Source organism: Rhipicephalus microplus, chromosome 3, assembly GCF_043290135.1.
Source record: "Rhipicephalus microplus isolate Deutch F79 chromosome 3, USDA_Rmic, whole genome shotgun sequence".
NCBI classification, from domain to species: Eukaryota; Metazoa; Arthropoda; class Arachnida; order Ixodida; family Ixodidae; genus Rhipicephalus; species Rhipicephalus microplus.
Window position 1 is genome coordinate 165,275,190 of NC_134702.1, and position 15,995 is coordinate 165,291,184.

General features: G+C 44.9%; 1 long non-coding RNA gene across 1 annotated transcript; it reads right to left on the reverse strand.

Moving 5' to 3' along the window:
* Nucleotides 1-1,268: 1,268 nt before the first annotated feature.
* LOC142804003 (uncharacterized) lies at nucleotides 1,269-14,661 on the reverse strand. The gene is made up of 2 exons (XR_012894419.1): nucleotides 14,525-14,661; nucleotides 1,269-5,813 (listed from the first exon to the last, which is right to left on the reverse strand). It is a non-coding gene; the product is annotated as an uncharacterized LOC142804003 (long non-coding RNA).
* Between the last annotated feature and the right edge of the window lie 1,334 nt (nucleotides 14,662-15,995).

The window sequence follows — 15,995 nt, forward strand, 5'->3', positions numbered from 1 at the left end:
AAATATACACCGCATTTCCTCGGTCTATCTGCCCATCTACCCGTGCGCCTGTCTGTCAATCTATTCATACGTGCATCCATTCGAGCAAATTTCTGTCCATCGGACTGTTCGTCTGTTAATTCGTGCGAGTGTTCCCTTCTCAATCCGTGCGTCTGTTCATGCATCAGCCTCTCTGTTTATCCGTCGATCTGTATATTAAAAGGTTGCATTGTGGTGTCAACTACTAATTTGCACACATTGATACAATATTGTAAGTTACAATTATTTTTCGTTGTGGGCATGATGTTCTAACTAACTTTGAGCATGATGCTTTCGCTCTTGATTTAACAGCATAGCAAGAATTTAGATCATTTACCTACGAGAATACGTTTGGTGTTGTATGCTGCCTTTTGATATGTTAAGAAGGGAATGTGTAAAGTCGTAACAATCTGCAAATTTAATAAACCCTTCCTTATAGCACTCGTGAACTTTCTGGTGGAGTGATCTCAAGATACTAAAACACAGGTTTTTTATTTAAAAACAAGAAATAAATATTTTTGCTATCCAAGCATTCTCACACAAACGTAGCTAGACGTCGACAGGTGCAGGCAAGTTTGCCGCATCGAAAAAATAATATGCGTAGAAAGGTGCCAAGCGATGAGCGTTCTGTAGCCGGGCAGGCTGAGTATTCATCCATGACGAATCATGTGAGTCTTGGAAGCTAAAAGGTGTCAGGGGCGTTGGTCTTATTCACATTTATATGAAAATAGTAGACACAACAACCGCAAGCTGTTTTAAGCTGTCCAGCGCTTTGCGGTTTTTGATGCGCCCTAGTGTGCTGCCTGCGTTTGTATCCTGGGGCAACTTTGACTTTGCAAGCCACATTTTCAAAAAAGGCACACGCACGTTTTTGGATGAACACTTACGGTAACCAACTTCCGTTGCGGGCCAACCGTGCGCTGTCACTGTTACGCTTTGTCTAGCGGAGATGAAACCGTGTGCAGCATAACCAGCTAAATTAGATGGAGCGCGCGCCCGTACATAAGAGAAGCCTATTATTTTGTTCTTCAAGTGTCTTAATTATGATTTCAAAGCGTCTTCTTGTTCTTGTTCTTCGAACAGCTTGATCATAATGACAAAGGAAATGCTACAGATAGCATAGACAGCTGTAGAGCGTTGAGCGCAAGCTGGCGCCAATGGAAGGTGCTCTTCCTCTTGTTCTTTGAGACCCTTGATGATGATGTAAAATAAGGGCGGGACCGCTGTTGCTACAGAAACAAGGCAGCACAAACCACGTATTATTATTTATTGAAAAGCCAAGAAGGTGAGAAATAACCAAAGAAGAAATTTTTAATTAAAACGAAGACGAAAACAGAGAAATAGTCATAGAGAGGAAAGGAATAAAAGAGAGGAGTAGAGAGCCAGACAACAAAAGAGAAGCAAAATAGCCCACCCAGCCCCGCACTTTTTTCGCGTCGTGCAACAAGGACGAAGCTGCCTTATATAGTTTGTCGCAGCATCTCAATACCATGCTGTTGATGTAAACTTTAAGGTTTCCGAGCAAATGATCTTTAGATTATTCTAAAAATAGCAAACTAAATCGTGCTATTCTGAACACAAAGTCATTGTCCTTTATGTCTGGACGCGCTAGGCCACCCTGAGCATAACGCAGCTACAGTACCGTAGACTTGAGCAAGCACGCAGCATGGTCAGTCGAGTGATTTGTCATGATCGCACGCTCTCGCCCACCTGGGCAAATCGCATGCTTGCCGAGGTTGTGGCGCCATATCTAGGGTAACCTTCTTCACTGCCGGATGCTTCTCAAGCGTTTTGCGTAATATTCGGTAAGGAATGCATTATTTAGAGAGCATGCCCTTAGGCCGAGTATCGGGTGGTATAAGACAACTTCACTCTTAAATCTTCTTGGTGTAAGAATTTTATAGCCAATAGTGGTTAGGGGCCCTGGTTACAGCGCTTGAGGCCATGAAATAGGCCTGGTCTGAGGACCGTTAAAACGCGGTCATGGATACAACTCAATTGTATGCCTCCGCAAGTCCAGAACATGTACGTGGAAGTGACAGATTGTGGCGTTACAAAATTGGTGAGATGCACTATATGGGCCGTAGTAATGTTGCACGAAGAATTGGTCACATCTGCGACCAACTGTCTAAACAAGTACTGCCTAAAATTTCACTTATTCTCGAGCAGATAAAATTTTTAGCACAAATTGCACAATTTATTATGTATGACCCTGACAAATACTTTGAATCTGCTTTGACACATTTTCGTGCAATCATAATCTGTCTGCAATCATGTCTGTTACCGAAAAATCTGATTACCGAGATAGCCACAGGAGTCCGCTACTTCTCCCCGCGTGTGCGCGTGATCGCAGTGACAATGCCGCACATTCGAAGACAAAAACGTTTATGAATGTCATGAGGCGGGGTACTTTTCTTGCCCTGCCACCCTATCACGTTTTGTTGTCGCCCTGCTAAGCTTTGTTTGAGTCAAGCAGAATGGACTCATGAAGGGGACACGGAGTGTGGTACCAAACACCTTTCACTAGACACTCAAACACATGGAGTACAAAAATAACGCTAACAATCTCTACAACCAATTAGGTCTCCCAAAACACAACAGCTAACACGTCCCTTTAAGGCCACATTCTAGGCACGTCCCCATATTCACATTCAGCGGGTAACGTCTTTCGGACGAACTAGATCTAGGGTGTCGGAAGCTTACGACCAATATCAGTCGCGCTGGCACCCGAGCGGAGCTCACCGCGTGCGCCGCTGCTAGTTGTTCCTGATTAACTGGAAAGGCGCGCCGCAAACACTCTGAAGTGTGAGGAAATTGTTCTCATGCAGTGGTAGAACTAGTACTGGCAGGTACTCCGGGCACGTCCCAGGCCTCTCTGGTCCATGCGCCGTTGCCGTGGCAGACGAATGTCCACACGCCCGGGTTCGCTGAAGGTCGGCGACATGACGCTGACCAGTCCCGGCCGTTCTCTGCACCGCCCGCCAGCTGGACGACCGGAGCCACGAAGATGGTAGCTCGCTGATGCGTTGCAGTCCAGGGTAGGACTCAGGCTGCCCTGAACATCTGCCGTCTTCTCCATCGTCCACGTTCCGCTTCTACCATGTGCGCGCTAATCTAATTTCTTGCGAACGGGTGCACTGTTCTTTTTTTGTCGAATTTGTTTTCTTATTGGCGTGTCGTGCATCTTGCTTCTTTTTCTTTTTTTCTTGTCATCCGTGACAATTTACCCCCACTTTCTGAGTTTTTGGTCTCCAAAAACTTCATTCTCGAAGGCCACCAAACGATACATCCTTTCACTACGTTTCACGAAACCAACACTTCACTGTATCACCTCACTTTTTTGCACTACACAACACTTTTCCCACTACACCACACATACCTGCACGTCATCAACACTTATGTGAACGTCTCGAACACTTCACAGTTTTTCATTAACCTCTTACACATTGTCGTACCCAACTACCTGAATATTCAAAAAAAGTACCAGTCTTTTAGACATGTCATTACCTAATTCAGCGCAAGTACACTCTAATTACCATGATCAGTGTAAGAAAAAAAATTGATTTGCAACTGTACTTTGAAAAAAATGACCGATATCTCATTACAGCACATCACAAAATATCCAAGACTGAAGTTCACAACCACCAAGGATATTTACAAACTAATTGATTCTCTTCCAAGAAGCCGGGAATACAGACACATCCACCGCTCATTGGCCTGAACGCTCTTGTTAAAGAGTCCTATATCCACCGAAAGAAAGTTTTCGTTCGCTGATAAGACACGTGCAAGGAAGACGCATTTAAGCGTGTTTGGTTGCATAGGTGTCTAAAGCACCGTATGAGAACATCAGGACCTTCAACGGAACCCTTAGCCACTGTACCGCAAAGCTTCCAGCCAAACATGAGGCGTTACCTCCCTGCGCACTGAGACATGAGCGTCCGAACCACGCCTTTATGTTCAAGAATGCCGTCCCTTATCTCTCCTCATTTAAACAGACGCATAAATTTAAACGAAGGTTTTTCGACAACCAGAGCTGCCACAGTAAAAGCACCAGGCTCTTCGATGCCCAAAGCGCAATCTTCCCCTTACCATCTCATTTCAACCTCTCTTTGGGAACCCGGCTCTAACGTAAGGCAGTGACACGGTTCAAGCTTAAGTTTACAAAATGATTGGAGCTCCGTCTCACAAAGAACGTTTGTGGAGTGCACATATGCATTGGGCTTGCACTCCTTGTTGTCACACTGTATATCTTTAGGTTTTGCCAGCATAAGGTGCTGCTGCAAGCTGTCTTTTCCTAGTTCCAGCTGCTTTTTATCATCGCGAGGCTCAAGTTCAAGCTGCGTTTTATTTTCACGCGTCTCCTGTACACAGTCTTGCTCTCTAGCTTTTAAACTGTGGTTAGAAGCAAGTAACTGCAATTGCCTCTCTTTGCTCTCTTTTTTTCTCATTAGGCGCCTATAAGCATGTTCATCATCTGCTTTAGCGTTCTTTGCCGGTTCGTTTGCATCTCCCGTGCCTTAGCACGTTCTTACTTAATTCTCTTTTGCTCCTGACGATAAACCTCACTAATGGCTGCCAGAGATTTACCCGTGGCATGCCCAGCTGCTAGCAACCATTCAAACTCCATCCCGCTGCTCAATACAGTCCAGGGCACATGACAAAAATTAATGTATCCTGCGCAGGCTCACAATTTTGTCACGTTATGTTGTCGCCCGGCTAAGTTTTGTATTAGTCAAGCGGAATTGACGCACGAAGGGGACACGGGGTGTGGCACAAAGCCACCTTTCATTACACACTCAAACACATCGAGTACACACACAAGACTAACAATCTCTAGAACCAATTCAGTCTCCCAAAACACAACAGTTCACACATCCCTCTGAGGCCACGTCCTAGGCGCGTCCCTATATTCACATTCAGCGGTTAACGTCTTTCGGACAAACGAGATATAGGGTGTCGGAAGCTTACGACGAGTGTCATTCGCGCCAACACCCTAGCGTAGCTCACCGCGTGCGCCCGTGCTAGTTGTTCCAGCTGAAGTGGAACGGCCCGCCGCAAATACTCTGAAGTGTGAGGACATCGTTCTCATGCAATGGTCGTACTAGTACCGGCAGGTACTCCGGGCACGTCCCACGCCTCTCTGGTCCGTGCGCCGTTGACGTGGCAGACAGGTGTCCAGAAGCCCGGGTTCGCTGAAGGTCGGCGGCGTGACGCTGACCGGTCGCGACCGTTCTCTGCACCACCCACCAGCTGGATGACCGAAACCGCAAACACGGTAGCTCGCTAAGGTAAAAACTTGTGCGGATTTTGAAGCGTTGCCATCCTGGGGCAGAACCCAGGCTGCCTCGCACAACTACCGTCTTCTCTGCCGTCCACGCTCAGCATCTTGCTTGCTTGCTTGCTTGCTTGTTCCTTTCTTTTGCGGCTCTCACCCACTAAGGGGGATTGGCCAAGAAGCCGGTGGTTAATGCAAGTCAATACCTTTAGGTTTTCTAGGCTAGGGGAATATGATTACTGTGTTTTGACTGTGAAATTAATTTGGCGCAATGTAAAAAAAAGGAAAGAAAGGGGGGAGAGAAATAATAGAATTTGTTGAAACTCTGAGGTGGAATCGTTATATGAAATTCTCCTGAAAGTTGAATCATTGCAGTGTATCAGCTAAATAATAAGTGGTAGTATGGCTAGTAAAATTCGAGAGCTGATCGTTGACTCAGCAAGGTAATCTTCTTGTGTTATATATGAATTCGCAGAAAGTCCCGCAGATGTTCCTGTCGCTGGGTGCCAGTGACGTGGCCCTAAAAGACAAAATATTGGGAGTATTAAGTGATATTCCTAGTCTTCTGAATACGGTTTCAAAGCAGTTTTTTATTTTTGAAACGGTGACATGTGATAAGAAAATGGTCGATATGTTCAGGTTCGTTACAGCTTGAACCAGACTAGACCTGTTCAAGTAGAAATTAAGGGGTGGTACACGGCAACGTAATTTTGTTATCAAGACTTCCAATTTACGCGTGGGACACCACTTATTATTCCATGTGAAGTGCAGGTGCGAGAAATCTGGATTCGGTATCATAATTTTTGATGAGTCTTCAAGAAGGGAAAGTTTTCTAAACCTCGCTGCCGTTGCATAAGCTGTAGGAGGCATAATTGGCGCGAACGCAAGATCAAGAGATGTTCGCGCAAGCGTGTCAGCCATCTCGTTTATAAATATACTAGGATGGCCTGGCACCCATATCAATCGCACTAAACGAATGTTTGCTGAAATTATAGATTTAAAAGTTTCTAGTAATGCTCATGTCGACGATTATGATAAAAATGAAAACACGGAATACGAGTCAGACACTATCACAGCTGTCGAATGAGTCGAAGGAAGTTTACGAATAGCAAGTATAACGGCCTTTAATTCGGCTTTAAATATTGGTGCATAATCTGGGAGGCGTAATGAAAATGACCAGAATAATGAGAGAGAAAAAATACCCACACCTGCTTTCTCGCCACTCATAGATGCATCCGTTACAATTACTATATTAGTACCTAATTGAGACAGCCCTATTGGAAAAATTGCCATGGTGGATACTGGAAAACATGGTGGGCGTAGTGGAAATAATAGTGGGCATGGTGGAAATAATAGTGGGCATGGTGGAAATTATGATGGCTATGGTGGGACGTAGTGGAAAATATGGTGGTTATGCTGGGACATACTGGGTTGTATGGTGTACAGATGATGGGTAAAGTGGAAACGATGGTGGAAAGCAGAGGCTAGATAGTGGGCAATGATGGGACACTCTGCCCACCATTGCGATAATGCTGGGAAGCCCTAAGCATATGGTGGGTGGTGCTTATTATGGTGGGCTACATGGTGTACCAAGCTGAGAAACTCTTCCCACCATTGCGATAATGCTGGGAAGCACTAAGCAGATGATGGGTGCTGCTTGTTTTGGTGGGCCACATGGTGTACCAAGCTGAGAAGCTCTGCCCACCATCGCGATAATGCTGGGAAGCAGTAACCAGATGACGGGTGGGCTTATAATTGCGGGCAAATTATATAGTGTACCAAGCTGGGATCTGTACACTACATGTTCTACCATCATGATTTCCACCAAAGATTAGGCCTACTGATCGAGCCCGTACAATTGTGTTATCCGTGCTTCCGGGTTTCAGAATACACGATTACGACGATTAAGTATCACAATACAGCGCAGCCATATGGCATCAATTAACCTAAATGAAGCATTTTTCATTGTGTATGGTGTTCGCTCAAGAAGCAACAAACATCGATGTGACGCGATTAAAGCATTCCCAGAGAACGTAATTAAGTGCCTTCTCACCGACAGCCGCCGGTCGCACTCGCCGGCACTTCTCTAGCTTTTGTACGAGAACTCAGACGTGGCAATTCGTGTGCTTGGTGAACCATTATGATAGCGTAATGTTTCCGGTAGACTGCATTCGTTTTGGCCAAGCCGTTATGTAGTTGTTGCTTTAGCGAAAGAGCTACAGCGTTGCGCTGGCGTGACCGCCCTCTACATTGCGCGAAAAGCATCCCAATACTCAATCAAATAAATTAGGCGGGCGTATCTATGAAATGAGCCTAGAAGCGTCATAAAGCGTGAGCAGATGTCGCCCTATAGAACGAGCGCGAAACGGATATTAAACTTGGCAGACTCGCCGGTAAACTGTTGCTGCTCCCCAGTCCACTTGGTTTTTTTTTTTCCTTGAAGCTGTGAATTGTAAAAAAAAATAGCACTAGTGCCAATAACATAGTGGCAATCGCTACAGGGCGCAGTTGCTTGTGTTTAATAAATGTGCAATTTTTAGTAGCAGGTGTAGATCTTGTCTATGTTGTGTACACGACAAACATAACTTGAACCTTAAGTTTGTATGCCAACTAAGTATTTAACACGCAATCACCGTCATGTTGGTGTGGCGCAGTGGTTAGCGTCTTCGAATGGGAATCCGCAGGTTGCACGTTCGATCCTCCGTGGCGCCTTGTTTTTTTTACGGGACAGGTGTTTTTTTCTACCGTTTTTATAGAATTCTTTTTTATTTTTTGTGGCAGCTCGTCACGGTGATTCTGACGTCATTTTGGGCTCAAGTGTTGCCGGCACTGCAGCACCCACCATACCCACCATGCGCCATGGTGGGTGTTTCCCACCATTCACCCACTACATTAATCCACTATAATGGTGGGTGGTGGTTTCGACCATGCCCACCATTCGTTTTTTTCCGATAGGGAGGTGTTGTTCTAATAAACCTATCAAATAATTAGAGGGCAAGTGTTTAGCTTTCATGAGGAAGATAGCGTCAAATTTTATTTGCACATGGCCGATTGGCTTGACAGATGGTGTGATCTCGAATATATTAACGTTTGAAGCATCTAGAAGTGTTTGAACAAACAGCGCTTGTGGTTTATACACACGGGACCAATGCTCATTGAAAAAGACACCAGGCTCGGCAAAGAATACAAACTGTTGCCTTCTTAAAGTGAATTCAGAGAAGTTTAAATAGGTTTTTACTGTTAAAACATGAAATCTGCAAGCAAGGGTGGGTATCCGAGCTTCTTGATACAAAACATTGTTAGCTGTGAATTTAGGCACACCTAAACATTTACGTAGAGCTTTCCGCTCTAAGAGAATCAGGGGGTTTATTTTGTGTGCTGGTCCACCAGAGAATAGCACACACTCGAATTCAAGAATCAGACGAACGTACATGCGATAAATTATGATCAGCGTATCTCTGCGAAGACCGGAACGGAGGCGGCCAAGCCTACCTATCATTTCAACAGCGCGTGTAGCCTTAATTTTAATATATTCATTGTGTCCACGCCAGCTCAGTTTTTGATCGTACAGTACACCCAGATATTTAATACAGTTAACCTGGGGAATTATTTCTTGATGGTACTAAAGAGAAATAGTAACTGGTGCGTCCAATGGAAAAAAAATATTATAGCACTTTTAGTTACGTTCAGGTTCATATGAATTTTCTGCAACCAGAATTCCAATGTTGTCAAATAACACTGTAAAGTCGAATGTAGTAAATAAATATCACTGTCAGGTGCAAAGAACGCGATATCATCTGCATATACATATACTTGTACCTTATCAGTCAGTGGTATTGAACTTAACAAAATGTTTAATAGTACAGGCGATAGAACAGAGCCTTGAGGAACACCTCTCGTTTGGCTATACTTCGGCTTGGAAACACCTCTGCATCTCCTGTGCGCGCGCTCGTCCGACCTCTTGCGAACGGGCGTACTCTTCTTTTTTTCTTCAATTTGTTCTCTTATTTGCGTATCGTTCATCTTCCTTCTTTTTCTTTTTCTCTTTTTTCCTTGTTACCCGTGACAAACTCCTTCCTGCTTAGCTTCCAGCGCTTTCGTTGGGACCAGAAAAGAGATACTGCAATTGCAGCATGCGACAAATCTTTGTAACTCCACTCGCACAAGACAGATTCTTAAAAATTTATGGGCGTTGAATTTGTCAGCCAGTAAGCCGTTCTAGTGAATTCATTCCATGTTTACTTGAAAAGGTGTTTCAGGGCTCTTTACCGCATTCCGTTCGGCAGGTAAACGAAAAAACGAGCCCATTTGGCGATAATAGCGCGTGCTGGTTTAGTCTACTGTGCGCGTGTTTGTGTGCGCACATGTGATTGATTGATTGATTTGTGGGGTTTAACGTCCCAAAACCACCATTTGATTATGAGAGACACCGTAGTGGAGGGCTCCGGAAATTTTGACCACCTGGGGTTCTTTAACGTGCACCCAAATCTGAGTACACGGGCCTACAACATTTCCGCCTCCATCGGAAATGCAGCCGCCACAGCCGAGAATCGAACCCGCGACCTGCGGGTCAGCAGCCGAGTACCTTAGCCACTAGACCACCGCGGCGGGGCGTGCGCACATGTGTATGAAAGAAAACATATGAATAAGCGTGCATTTAGTGGTTAAAGAGTGCACTGGGGGCCGGATTTTGATTTCCCGTTCAACACCTAAAGGCGAAGCTTAAGCGTTCCTCAATTTTTTTCACTCTCTCCAGATGCAAGACTCTCGTTTTTTGACGACATTTGCAGTGTAACATGTGAATGCAGGGCCATTTTTTTGTGAACGAATCCAAATCACTGCACTGGACGAGAATGTGGAAAACCGTGAGTGGTTCTTCACATTTCTCACACAATGGTTCATCGCCACCAGAAAAAGATATAAATGTATCGAGTTTGTGTCTCCGATCTGTATTCTTGTAGGTGAAACTTGTGTCTAGCGTGATCTGGATACTGTTGGCCGATTACCAGTTGTCGGTTTGATGACATGTAGTTTGTTTTTCAGTTTGCATATCCCATAGGCACTGCCAGTAGCCCTGAGCTCCCGTCATAGACAAGGTTTCAAATCAAGTTCAGAAACAGCTAGAGATGTATTGGTGGCAGCGTTGTCTTTAGCAGATGCAGCTAGCTGATCCGCCCACACGTTTCGAGCAATGTCGTGGGGCCCTGGCATCCAGCAGACTACAACATGTCGTTTAAGAGCATAGACCGTGCATAAAAGAGAGTACAAAGACACAAGAACGACATTTTGATGTTTTCGAACAGTTATCAGAGCAGTTACTACACCGAGCGAATCTGTATATTACCGCGCGTTGTAGTTGCAGTTCCTTAATATACTTGATACCGCGGGAGCCTCTGCTGTTAAGATGTTGGTTTCAAAGTGAAGAATACTGAAGTTGGAGAAACATGGGCCAACAGCTGCATAGGACACACCAGTGTGAGACTTTGAAACATCTGGAAATAATTCAGGGCAAGTGTACTTGTTTTCAAGTTCGATGAATTGAGTGCGGGTATGTGCAGTAGATGCGTCTTTAGTGACTTCCACGAAAAATAGGTCGCACTATATAACTTGCCACCTCCATGGGACAGATATACCACAGGAGCAATTAAACTTTGTTCTAAAAGTGGCATAGCTGTTTCCTCAGCGAGCCTCCTGACATGAATTGAGTAGCGCTGTCTCAGCGAAGGAGGGTTAATGTACAAAGTACAATTGGACAGATCAATAATTGTGGAGTGAGCGGGATTTTCCCTGTCAGCACCAACCTTGAGATAGTATGTAAACGACAGATAACATCTCTGCAGAGGGAGTGACCAATAATTTGATTCTACGTACAGACTCTCTGCGGGGCTAGTTCGAAAAGCACCTGTAGAGAGGCGAATGCCTAGAAGTGGACATAGTCAAGAATCTTTAAGGTTGTTGATTTCACAGACTGATATTTTATAGCACCACAATCTAGAAGCGTGCGTACGAGGCTTTTATATAAATAAATGCCACGTAGTGTCACAGGCCTTCTCCATATCGAAAAACACCGACAAAAAGAATTGTTTATGAATAAAAGCACCACGAATTCATGCCTCGATACGAACAAGGTGGTTAGTAGTGGTCTTAGCCTTTCTAAATCCTCACTTACATTGGTTAAGCAGGCTATTTGTTCCAAGAAAATTCATAAGTCGTTTGTTTACCGTTTTTTTTTTTCAAAAACCTTGCACAGGCTACTCGTCAATGCTACAAGCCTGTAGCTTGATGCTGAAGATGGGTCCTTGCCCTGTATAAGAATCGGAATAATGACTGCTTCTTTCCAAGTGGATGGGATCTCACCAGAAAACCAAACGGCATTATACAAATGATGGAGAGCTTTTTGAAGTTTATGGAGGTAGCTGTTTAGCATTTCCTATAATATACGGTTGGAGCCTGGGGTGGTTCTATTAAATCAACTTAACATTGCTTGTAACTAAACTAAGGCAGAAGCTTTATTGTATGCCTCATTGCTTTTGGATTTTCGTTCGATTGTCTGTTTTTGTACTCTTGTTCTGGAACGCTGCACTGTTGTGGAATGAGCTGAAGACCTACTGAACGGGGGAGTTCTCTTGGTATTCCAAACCATTTCCTTGTGTGTTAACTAGAGCAAGAGGATGTGGTTCTCAACTTACTACTTTACTGACCACGCTGCAGACTCGTGCTTCATGTGTATATCAGTTGATTCCAGTTGAAAATATCTGCCACTCCCTCTTGACCTGTAGATGCATTTTCCTGTCTTGGGACTTCATGTTTTTTTTAATTGACAAGACTTTTGGCGGTCGGTGAGTCTCGAAGCAGACCCCATGCTTTGTTTTGTTGTTTGCGAGCATTGCGACAACACTGTTCCACCAGGGGACTCGTCGTTTTCCACCTTGTCCAGAAGTGTACAGAATGCAGCTTAGCTGCAGCTTGAATAGGAAAAGCAATAAAGCATTGTACAGCTGCATCCAAGCTAGAACCACACAAAATAAAAACGTGCAAGAAGCACGCTTTTATTTCGTGCACAAAACTTGTTTGCTGAGATGGTTCTTGCGGTAATTGCAACTCGAGCAACAGGAGTTTGTGAAATAGGCTGTCTTCTAGAAGGAGTTGGTGTGGCTTCAACGCAATACTCAGTCAACTTAAGCTAGTAGCATTATAAAACTTGTCTCAATAGGTTTTTTTCTATAAGCCATTTGAGAACCTGTGGAGGGCAATCATTAAGTACCGCTGAGCTCAGAACTACAGGATAATGGTCGCTTCTAAAAGGAATATTAATAGCTTTCCAGTGAAGAAGGGTAAGAAGCGAAGAAAATACAATGTTTATGTCGATTGACAGGTAAGTATTGTTAGCGAGGCTATATTAGATTGCCTCTTTCCTATAGAGGAGACAACCGCCAGCGAAGAAAAGAAACAGTTCAATCAGACAACCTCGTGCATCGCAGCGCGATTCACTTCACAGACCGCTATGTGCGTCAAAATCTCCTAGGAGAAGATACAGTGTTGGAAATTCAGTAAATAATGCCTGGAATTCTTGTTTACTAAAGTGGTGCTGAAGAGGTATGAAAATTGAGCAAATTTTGACCAGTTCGTTCAAGATAATGGCTTGAACGGCTTTTTCTCATGAGAAGTCGGAAATGGTAAATGTGTACATGTAGTTCCTGGATCCACAACAATGGGAACACTACCAGAGAACGCGACTGCGTCATTCTGATTCATCCGAAACACAACGTAATGGCGTAGAACGTTTGTGTGTTTCGGTTTGAAGTGTGTCTCCTGTACAAACAGCAGTTTTGGTGTATGTTTGTGTAAAAGCTCTAGAATAATCTCGAGGTTTTTCAGCAGTACTCTGATGTTCCACTGTAATATTTGTGTCATTTTTATTCTGTGTAGTGCTGTGTGTACAAAAGAGTTGCCTTAGTTTACATGTCTTTAGAAGTTCTTCTTTTTTAGTGTGCTCCAAAGAGCTGCGCCTCTCCTATAGCATCTCGGGCGCCTCAGGAGTGGGACTTGTATTCATCGCCTCTTGTGAGGTGGCGGATGGTGCCTGCTCGACAGACACAATCACCGTGCTTTCGGGCCTCACAGTTCTTGCAGTGGCCCTGAATACGGCATACTTGGGAGTCTGCTGGCTTTTTTTGTCAGGTGGCAGAACAGTACTGTCTGCTTCAGCAGGGGGCGCTTGTGGCATGCCAGCAGTCTCACACTGTGGGACTTTTGCGGGCATGGAAAAACGTGACGCGGGGCCCTGGCGCGTCACTTCGACGAAGGAGGGACTGGAATGATGAATGGATAACCATTTTTCGCTTCTTGAAAGGAAAAATTCAAGTTCTCTTTAATCTCAAGAATTGATTTTTCTTAGTTGCCGATTGGGCACGATATCGAGTAGGAAGCATGGTCTCCTTCACAGTTCGCGTAGCATGATGGTGTTGAGGTACATGTACCTGATGCGTGCTCGTTTGATGCACCCCCTGCAGCTTTGTGACACATGTTCAAAGCGATGGCATTTGAAACATTTGCGAGGATTTGGCACATAGGGCCTGACATGGAACTTGCAGTAGTCAGTTTTGATTGAATCAGGCAAGTCACTGGTACCAAAGAGGATGATTATGTGTTTTTTGGGTGTTTCCTTTTTATCTAGTCCTACAATCATTCCTTGAACCTTGACTACATTCTGGTCTTGCCAGCCTTCTCATAGCTCACTTTCGGGCAATCCAAGCAGGTCGTCATGAGAGATCACACCACGCACTGTGATCACTGACCTGTGTGGGCCCACTGAACCTGGTACATCCCTAAACGCTACCAGTTTAACTAAGTTGTCGTATTAAAGCTTGTCGCGAACCTCTAAAAGGAGGTATAAGCACCCTACTCATAGACGCAGCTTTATGGTATCTTTCACAGATGGCCCCTGCGCTCTGGCTTGGGCTTGAACGGATCAGGCATAACTCGCACTCCGAGGCAAAGTACAAACGCTTGAGCCGATTGTCATACTTGTTGCCGGAGGAATACCAGAGCAAAAATAACCACATGGCTACAGCGAAAATTAATTTTAGTAGAAACCATGTCGAAGCCAGACCAATGACTCCTATGCTATAGAAAAAGGCTGGCACGCAGATAAATCAAGGCATCCAGAAGTGAACACTGAGCTGAAGGAATTACGGAGATGGGCACTCGCTCGCTAGATTTTGTGCCTACCGGTTGTGCCATCACGATCTCCGATGTCAGTGAAGCTCTGGCTGTCTGGGCTGGCCTTACGCCATCTTCTGACTTCGAACCCCGACGACGACGACAGCGTAGCTCTGGCCGACTGGACTCGCCCTACGCCATCTCCTGACACCGACAAGAGCTCCCGAGTGGTGCCCCATCCTCACCGTGTCCTTCTTTCCAACTTCTCTTTACGTCCGTCGCTCGCTGTCGCTCCGCCCCGCTCTCTCCTTCCTCTCTCTATAAATATATGCCGTTCAATCCTATCAATTTCAATCTCTCCTTACACCCATTCCATGTGAGCTACTGTTGAGGTGTGTCACCTGATGCAGACAGTTACGGCGTTCACTTTTCTCTTCTTTTCCTTTTAAGAACCACATAATTACGGAGATGGCACACGCTCAGCGCCTAAACACGCTTTATTTGACACGCATTACAAACCTGCGCAGATTCCAGAAGACACGATCGTTCGACACGACGCAGCTAACACCACCACGCTGCTTTTGATCACCCAACCGAAAGCGATCCCAGTGCACCGTCGAAAGGGCTCGGAGCAGTTCATGGCACTCGACTAGAGAGAAGAGCGATCGGAATAACCAAGCGAACGGGAAGCGGGCACTTCTTTTCAAGCAGCCGATGGCAATGCCGCTCACGAAAGCACTATAGAGCGCTGCAGCACAGCCAGTTGAAAATGGAATTAGCATGATGAGGCTGCACACTACGCTGATGCATGGGGCAATCACCACTCATGACGACAGCCCACCTACGTAGCGGATGGTATTACCGATGGCAACGGTCGATATAGTCTTTACATGCTTGCCATCGTCTACAACCAACTTTCTGCCTCAGCTTGTTCGCATAATCCGGCCTTTTATTCGTTCTTCGGGCCACCACGTCTCCGCAGAGGGCGCACCCGTTATTGCTTAGCATACCGGTGTTTCTACCTGCGTCGCCTGGACATTGCAGCCCCTATGCACGCTTGACAAGAGAAGCTCAATGTGAAGACGCGTCGGTATTCCATGATTAAGAATGGTAATAGCACACTAAAAACGAGAATACAAAGAAGGCACACACATACATGTAAGTTCTTTGTGTCCGCATTTTTAATGCGCTATTACCATTGCTAATCTGCCAATGAGAGCACCCTCACCACTTTCACCGAAATTAGACTTTCGCAAAACTAGATTCTTGGCAGAAAATCTGTCTGGTTGCGTTTCATTGTTGCTGCCTTTTATGGTAAGTCATTGAAAACTGTGAAAAGAATTTCATTGAGTTCACAAAATTGTCCATATAAAGACTTCAATTGAACGTCTCGACCACTACTTAGATCAAGTTTTAACTAAAGTATAATACTATGACGTTACTATAAAATACCAAATGCACCGAGGCTTTCTGCAGGAATGCAAGTGAAGCTATTCGATTACGTCGTGGTACAGCGCAATTATCGCACACATTCTGGAAC